Consider the following 8731-nt stretch of genomic DNA (forward strand, 5'->3'; position numbering starts at 1 on the left):
GTGACATCAGTGCAGAGCAAAGCAGAGCAGAGCAGGTAAGAAAATCAGATTTTTTTTTGTCTTCTCGACCATTTTGCTTTTAATCAATTTGGGAAGGAATTTGTGGTTCTGAATTTATATAATCTGTAAATGCGCGACATAACAGAACATAATTATACGTAGTGTAATTATATTCAGCTGTGAGCGCTTTGGAAGTGTGCTGTGTTATGAAAGTGTTTGTTTCTTTGGCTGTCAGTTTCAACAAAATGACACGTTTATCTAGTCTAGGTTTGTGATAATCCATGTTAAGATTGTAACAGTTATTTGTTGATAGAGCAAATTGATAGATGTTATGCATGGTTTTCTCAGATATTGACAGGTGACCCTTGCTCTATAGATGATTTTCTGAAAAATACGTTTGAACTACACACCCTGGCTGCCACTTCTCTGCACATTCTCAAGAATGTTATCTAAAATCTTTTCGAGTAGGCTACATCAAGATATTGGATGACTCAGGGATTGCTTGCATCAATACAACTCTCCACTCATCCCCTGTTATTTCCACTCTTTCTTCTAGGGAAGCATAGGAAAGTATGAGCAAGATGGACAAAAGCAGTTCCTCTGGATGTACACAAGAGGAAAACGTCCTTCAACTGGAAAGACATGGTCATGTTCCTTGAGGGAGAGGACTGCTAGCATTGAAAGTATGGTATGCAATAAGAATTGAGCAGTAAAGGAAGGCTAACCTATATCAGAGCCTTTTATGTGTAAATAGGTTGTGTAAAGAAACACTGACAATGGTGACTGACTGTTAGACCTATTCTTAGAGGAGTATCTACCATGGTGGATAAATGAAGATATCCCATAAAGGCTGTTTACCATTAAAAAAGGTAGGTCACAGTTCCGGTCTACTTAAGGAGTGGCTCTCCCATACGCACCAATGCAAAAGCAGCTGAGTCTGGTCTAGTTAGTTCATTGACTGTGTATAAACCAGAAAAATATCTCGCTTGCTCTTCCGACTCAGGTATCTACCACAAATCACGTGACAATATTTTTGCACACAATTCCAGAACACGTGCTCCGGACGTTAAAGAACGAGCGTATCTTTGCTTGGCAGCCCGGCGAAGACCTGTCCACGGAGTAGATGTGTGAGGTCACGTTCAGACGCTGTAAACAGCTGTTCCGGTACGACTTCCTTGACACACGATGACATCATGGGGAAGTCGTGGAGTACAGTGGTGCTGAATGACTGTCTGGGCTTGTATGACTGGCCCCTAGGTGCCAAGATTTTATGAATCATTCATAAATGGTTGAGTTTTGATGGATCGATGGGCTAAGAGGAAAGAAAGCGAGAGAGATGGGGATAGAGAAATTGTCAGGGCACGTACAGCTGGTCACTGGGGGAAAAGTTCCTGGACCAACAAATGGGTGAGTTTGGACAGATGGGTGGAGAATGGATTGATGGATTTTGTTTTCTTTATGTGATCTGCAGGGACCAGTCTAACCAGTCTTTGAGACACTACTGTAACACTACTGTTTTGACATCATCAAATCGGGCGTGCAAAATTATTCAGCCCCCTTAAGTTAATACTTTGTAGCGCCACCTTTTGCTGCGATTACAGCTGTAAGTCGCTTGGGGTATGTCTCTATCAGTTTTGCACATCGAGAGACTGACATTTTTTCCCATTCCTCCTTGCAAAACAGCTCGAGCTCAGTGAGGTTGGATGGAGAGCATTTGTGAACAGCAGTTTTCAGTTCTTTCCACAGATTCTCGATTGGATTCAGGTCTGGACTTTGACTTGGCCATTCTAACACCTGGATATGTTTATTTTTGAACCATTCCATTGTAGATTTTGCTTTATGTTTTGGATCATTGTCTTGTTGGAAGACAAATCTCCGTCCCAGTCTCAGGTCTTTTGCATCAAAACTCCATCAGGTTTTCTTCCAGAATGGTCCTGTATTTGGCTCCATCCATCTTCCCATCAATTTTAACCGTCTTCCCTGTCCCTGCTGAAGAAAAGCAGGCCCAAACCATGATGCTGCCACCACCATGTGTGACAGTGGAGATGGTGTGTTCAGGGTGATCAGCTGTGTTGCTTTTACGCCAAACATAACGTTTTGCATTGTTGCCAAAAAGTTCAATTTTGGTTTCATCTGACCAGAGCACCTTCTTCCACATGTTTGGTGTGTCTCCCAGGTGGCCTGTGGCAAACTTTAAACAACACTTTTTATGGATATCTTTAAGAAATGGCTTTCTTCTTGCCACTCTTCCATAAAGGCCAGATTTGTGCAATATACAACTGATTGTTGTCCTATGGACAGAGTCTCCCACCTCAGCTGTAGATCTCTGCAGTTTATCCAGAGTGATCATGGGCCTCTTGGCTGCATCTCTGATCAGTCTTCTCCTTGTATGAGCTGAAAGTTTAGAGGGACGGCCAGGTCTTGGTAGATTTGCAGTGGTCTGATACTCCTTCCAATTCAATATTATCGCTTGCACAGTGCTCCTTGGGATGTTTAAAGCTTGGGAAATCTTTTTGTATCCAAATCCGGCTTTAAACTTCTTCACAACAGCATCTCGGACCTGCCTGGTGTGTTCCTTGTTCTTCATGATGCTCTCTGCGCTTTTAACGGACCTCTGAGATCACAGTGCAGGTGCATTTATACGGAGACTTGATTACACACAGGTGGATTGTATTTATCATCATTAGTCATTTAGGTCAACATTGGATCATTCAGAGATCCTCACTGAACTTCTGGAGAGAGTTTGCTGCACTGAAAGTAAAGGGGCTGAATAATTTTGCATGCCCAATTTTTCAGTTTTTGATGTGTTAAAAAAGTTTGAAATATCCAATAAATGTCGTTCCACTTCATGATTGTGTCCCACTTGTTGTTGATTCTTCACAAAAAAATACAGTTTTATATCTTTATGTTTGAAGCCTGAAATGTGGCAAAAGGTTGCAAAGTTCAAGGGGGCCGAATACTTTCGCAAGGCACTGTACATGTGGTACCGGTACAGAGTCAATGTGTGTGTGTGTGTGTGTGGGGGGGGGGGCACTGGTTAGTCTAGGTAATTGAGGTGATCTGTACATATAGGTAGAGTTATTAAAGTGACTATGCATAAATAATAACAGAGAGTAGCAGCGGTGTAAAATAGGTTGGGGGGGGGGAGCAATGCAAATAGTCCGGGAAGCCATTTTATTAGATGTTCAGGAATCTAATGGCTTGGGGGTATAGAAGCTGTTTAGACCTAGACTTGGTACTGCTTGCTGTGCGGTAGCAGAGAGAACAGTCTATGATAACATCATAGAAGAAGCATCATATGGAGTAATGCACGTCTTTATCTTCTCAGGAGACATGATATAAGAGATTATTACAGTGTAAACATGGCTTTGTTCTGTTTCAGATGTTTGGTGGGACAGTGGCCAACTCCGGACCCCAGAGACATAGCCGAGTATGTGCAGGATACGGAGGACATGACAGTAGACAAACAATCAGCATACACATTCATTCATATCTACCTTCTCCCTTTGACATGTCTTGGAAGCCATGTAAACATGTCTAAACAGCGATTTCATAGTGGCAGGTTATTGCAGTTCAGTGTGTTATGCATGTATGCACTTTGCCCTGGATGCTGCTAACTATGCTAGAATGCTGTACCTAAAAGACAACTTCTAGTTGTTACCACACACTATTAAATTTAAGCAGACACACTTATCCAGAGTGACTTACAGTAGGGAGTGCATACATTTTTCATCATTTTTCCAAACTGGTCCCCGGTGGTAATCGAACCCACAACCCTGACGTTGCAAGCACCATGCTCTACCAACTAGGCATTGACCCAAATGTTATCCATAAAAACAAAAAGAGAAAAAAAAACCTAAAAGGTTGACAGTAGAGAAACAGATTGCACATCGCCCATAGATTAACAGGTATGGAGACAATACGACTACAGGCTATGTATTTCTCTACTTCAATAAACATATATCCAGGGACACAAAACTGTTGAAATACAAAGACACGCCAGTTCAATACAATACAACTTCTGGTGTCTGAAGTCCTGTAAGCTGCACCTGTTGTTGTCTCCCTCCAATACCAGAGCTATGAGGACCACAGCCAAGTACGATCCTAGGACACAGGTGGATGGGACACAAACACGGGTTATTTTGTATTTGTCATCAAAATAAATACACTGACTTATATAAAATGTAAATATATTGGAAACCAAACCTTGCACCATTTTTTGTTTTCTTCAGCAACTCAGCCATGATTCATAGAGTTAAACGACTTGAGTGTCAATGATGATTCACCAGTAGCTGTCCTGTCACGGTCTGCACTCTGATTAAAAAAGGATTGTGGATGTGATTGGTTGCGTGACCAGCAGGGCTATTGTGATCAGATTGCAGATACACTTAAAAAACTAGACGATTGCTTCTCCGATTACTTTTGAATTCGGAAGAGATGTTCCCGGGGGAATAAAGGTGCATTGTGACACCTTTCTGTTTTCTTGGTGGCATTCGGTTTGGCTTTGAAAACGGTGCCAGTTTGGGTCTGTTCCACCTGAGCTTTCGAACTGCGGGTAAGGGACCACTGTGATGACACACCAGGTTTGTTTGATGTATCCTTTTTGTCTTCTTCTGGGGCCTCTTGGGGGGAGGTGAAGTGTACATTTGTGTGGTACTGATCCTGTGACTATTAGTACTGTTTTGGAGGGAGGGCATAGCCCCCCCCCCCCTTTGCAACCACCATTCTCTTACCAACTATATTATTTACGTATTTATTTTTATTTATGTATTGTATGTTTCGTTTTGCTCTATATGGAAAGAACACGTTTAATTATTTGAAATGAACATCTACATCTTTGAAAATTACAATGGAAACATTGAAAAGAATGTGGGGCACTCTCTTTCAGTGTTAGCTTGTGATGTTATATATCAAATCTATCCAACCTATATTGATTGTGACTTATGTCTTTGACAGGTCAGAGACCCCAAGACTGCTGGTGATGCCAGGAGTGATGGTAGGAGATACAGGGGAAAACTGGGTGAGAACGGACTGGACAATGAACAGGTTCAATAACATTTGTTTTTATAGAAAATAAAATTGTCTTTCATCACACCATCCTATTTTTGGCATTCAGTCTAAATGAGAAACATTCGTGTTATTATATTACTAAACACTCATTCATTGTGAACGTCTTTTTGCGCCCCTACTGGATGGAAATTACAAATGTAATGGCTGTGCTCAATGCAATGGCACTTATACATGTAGATCCTTCAAACACCCACAAATAGGGAAATCGATCCCAATCAAAGGTGTTATTACCTGCTCCACTAAGGCAGTTATTTATCTTATAACTTGTCCTTGTGGTAAAAGAAAATATGTTGGTAAAACAAAGCGCGAATTAAAAGTACGTATCTCAGAGCATCGTAGCACCATTAGGTGTAAATCTTTACTTATCCAGTTGCGGCCCACTTCTTGTAGGCAGGCAACTCGATTTCGTCTGCGTTATATTGGCATCGAACATGTCACCCTCCCTAGGAGAGGGGGTGACCTTGATATTTTATTGTTAAAACGAGAGGCTGCCTGGATCTTTAACTTAAAGACCCTTGCGCCCTTCGGTCTCAACGAAGACTTTGATCTGAAGCCATTATTGTGACTCTGCCATTGTAATTGTTTGTAAGCTTGTGTAGTCAAATTAATCTATGATCGTATGCAATCCATTGGTGTTTATATGCTGTTCTTTGTATGACATTTTAATATTTGATAATTAACCAATGATATTAGGCCACTCTTGGCCATGATTACAGACACCTGTGTCTTTGACACTACATAAACAAGTCATCCCGCAGTGTTTGCGATTATACCCTGATGAAGACAGCTTGACTGTCAAAACGTTGGTAATTACATTTCTGCATCTGAGCTCCTAGAGTGTGCAGCTCTCTTTTTTTCAAGTTTTCTACTCCCCTTGCCAGCACCTTGCCTAAATAGGTGTTTATTTTTCTTCTAGACAATTCAAGACCACCAGAGGGCAGTAGAATCCTACTTTATATTACTTAGAACGTCCACAATGTTATTTGGAACAGAACTTTCAACCATAAGAATGTTCTCTCCCAGGGTGTGCATAACGTTCTCTCCCAGGGTGTGCATAACGTTCTCTCCCAGGGTGTGCATAACGTTCTCTCCCAGGGTGTGCATAACGTTCTCTCCCAGGGTGTGCATAACGTTCTCTCCCAGGGTGTGCATAACATTCTCTCCCAGGGTGTGCATAACATTCTCTCCCAGGGTGTGCATAACATTCTCTCCCAGGGTGTGCATAACATTCTCTCCCAGGGTGTGCATAACATTCTCTCCCAGGGTGTGCATAACATTCTCTCCCAGGGTGTGCATAACATTCTCTCCCAGGGTGTGCATAACATTCTCTCCCAGGGTGTGCATAACATTCTCTCCCAGGGTGTGCATAACATTCTCCCCCATTGTGTGCATAACATTCTCTCCCAGGGTGTGCAGAGTCCCCCCCTGCTCTCAGAACAGCCTCTTGTTGTCGGGGCATGGACTCTACGAGGTGTCGAACGTGTTCCACAGGAATACTGGCCCATGTTGATTCCAATGCTTCCCACAGTTGTATCAAGTTGGTTGAATGTCCTTTAGGTGATACACACTGGAAACTGTTGAGCTTGAAAAACCCAGCAGGTTGCAGTTCTTGACACCTATTACCATACCCAGTTCAAAGGCTCTTAAATCTTTTGTTTCACCAATTCATCCTCTGAATGGCACACATACACAATCCATGTCTCAATTGTCTCGAGGCTTAAAAATCCTTCTTTAACCTGTCTCCTCCCCTTCATCTACACTGATTTGAAGTGTATTTAACAAGTGACATCAATAAGGGATCATAGTTTTCACCTTGATTGACCTGGTCACTATGTCACGGAAACAGTATTCCTAAAATGGGCTCAATGGTTATTGGCAACTACCTAAGATATACTTAGTTTCACCGATCAGGTTTGCAGTGTTTCACAATGGCCAAGTCCCTCTGGAAATATGCTCAATATGATCCAGTGATCACCCTGAGGGATACTCCGTCATTCATTTTTAAGGTGAGGAAACCCACCTGCATGCACACACACACACACACACACACACACAGACTCCTTTCACAAATACTTTTCCTCTCTGGAGAAAGGAAAGGATGATGAAGTAGAAGTACATTTTTTACAACTAACTGCATGTCCACGACTATGATGAAATATCTACTATTGTGTCTCAGAACCTAATAGTTTGTCATTGTAAAGTTTTAGCCAGGATTCCAACACCAACCTTCTGTAGGACTTGGCTGGGCTCTACTTATCCGTGGTGGGATGTCAAATGAAAACACATAAACAAACAATCTGGTTTGAAGTCTTCAGGCGTCCACGCCTGATCTCACAGGAGGAATCTTTCCTCTGTTTCTGTTCCAAACAAACATGGATGGGTTTGACCCATGAAAAGAAAAATGTCTGTCTGTGTTTGCACACACACACACACACACACAGACATGCACTCTCACACACACAAACACACACACACAGACAGACACACACACTGAGATGACACTGCATGTGCTCAAGCACGTAAAAAGAAAAAGAGCGGGCCTCTCTGGGTTGTCCTGAATGATGGGAACTTGGCCTTAAGAGGCTTCTGAGAAAACACCTAATGACAAGGGGAGGAGGGAGCCCTTAATCGCTCTGCGGTTAGGATTGGATCCCCAGAAATGCCTGTATTCGTTACAGCAAACCGTAACAAAATGCAGTAAAAAGTTTTGCAAATGAAAATGAGTGTTTTGTTTTATTGGACAAGTTCAGTGTGTCCCCTACTTGTTTCAGTCCGTGTTCTTCTGTTGGTGCCTAATGAATACGACCCTGATCAAAATTGGCACTTTTTTACTGCTAGTTTAATGCGTAACAAGGAGCCTAGAGGAAAAAGGGGGTGAGGAGAGTAGGAAGAAATGTTTGGAAAATTCCTCTGTACCACTGAGACATGTAAAGGAGTCAGTCTTAACATGACTACTCTAAACAACCTGAAACTGTTCATGTTGGTGAACGTCAACAGAAAATGATTCACATTGATGTTAAACTTGTACATAAACTTGGAGAACTGGACTGTCTTAATCAGTTGATAGTAATTAAGTGGGATTTCCTTCTTAAATCAGTTAATATTATTTATTTTTTTAACAAGTGAATGCTGATACTCTTGAGTTTTACCCTCTTGCATTATTCAAGGTTTATTCAAGGGCTCCACAAATAAATTCTGAAAGATATGAAAACTGGTCCGTCCACCCTCCCTCCCGTCCGTCCGTCCGTCCGTCCACCCTCCCTCCTGTCCACTCTCCCTCCCGTCCTCCCTCCCATCCGTCCATACACCCTCCCTCCCTCCCATCGACCCTCCCGTCCGTCCGTCCGCCCTCCTTCCTGTCCACTCTCCCCTCTGTCCGTCCACCCTCTCCACTCCCTCCCGTCCACCCTCTTTCCCTCCCTCCCGTCCACCCTCTCTCTCTCCTGTCTGTCCACCCTCTCTCCCTCCCGTCCGTCCACCCTCTCTCCCGCCATTCTCTGTATGACCCCCTAACAAGCGTTTTCCTGGGTGCCCTGTCCAGGGGCTGAGTCTCCATCTCCAGAATGGATGTTGTAAACCTGAAGCTTGCCATGACGGTAGCTATTCACTTCTCGGCCACCCGTCGTCAGTTTGGTCCCAAAGACGACCAGGAAATCCCAGT

At 42.9% G+C, this 8731-nt stretch overlaps 1 pseudogene; it reads left to right on the forward strand.

Moving 5' to 3' along the window:
• Positions 1–335: 335 nt before the first annotated feature.
• Positions 336–7753, forward strand: LOC135511250 (peroxisomal acyl-coenzyme A oxidase 3-like; annotated as a pseudogene).
• Positions 7754–8731: the final 978 nt, after the last annotated feature.

Source organism: Oncorhynchus masou, chromosome 23, assembly GCF_036934945.1.
Source record: "Oncorhynchus masou masou isolate Uvic2021 chromosome 23, UVic_Omas_1.1, whole genome shotgun sequence".
NCBI classification, from domain to species: Eukaryota; Metazoa; Chordata; class Actinopteri; order Salmoniformes; family Salmonidae; genus Oncorhynchus; species Oncorhynchus masou.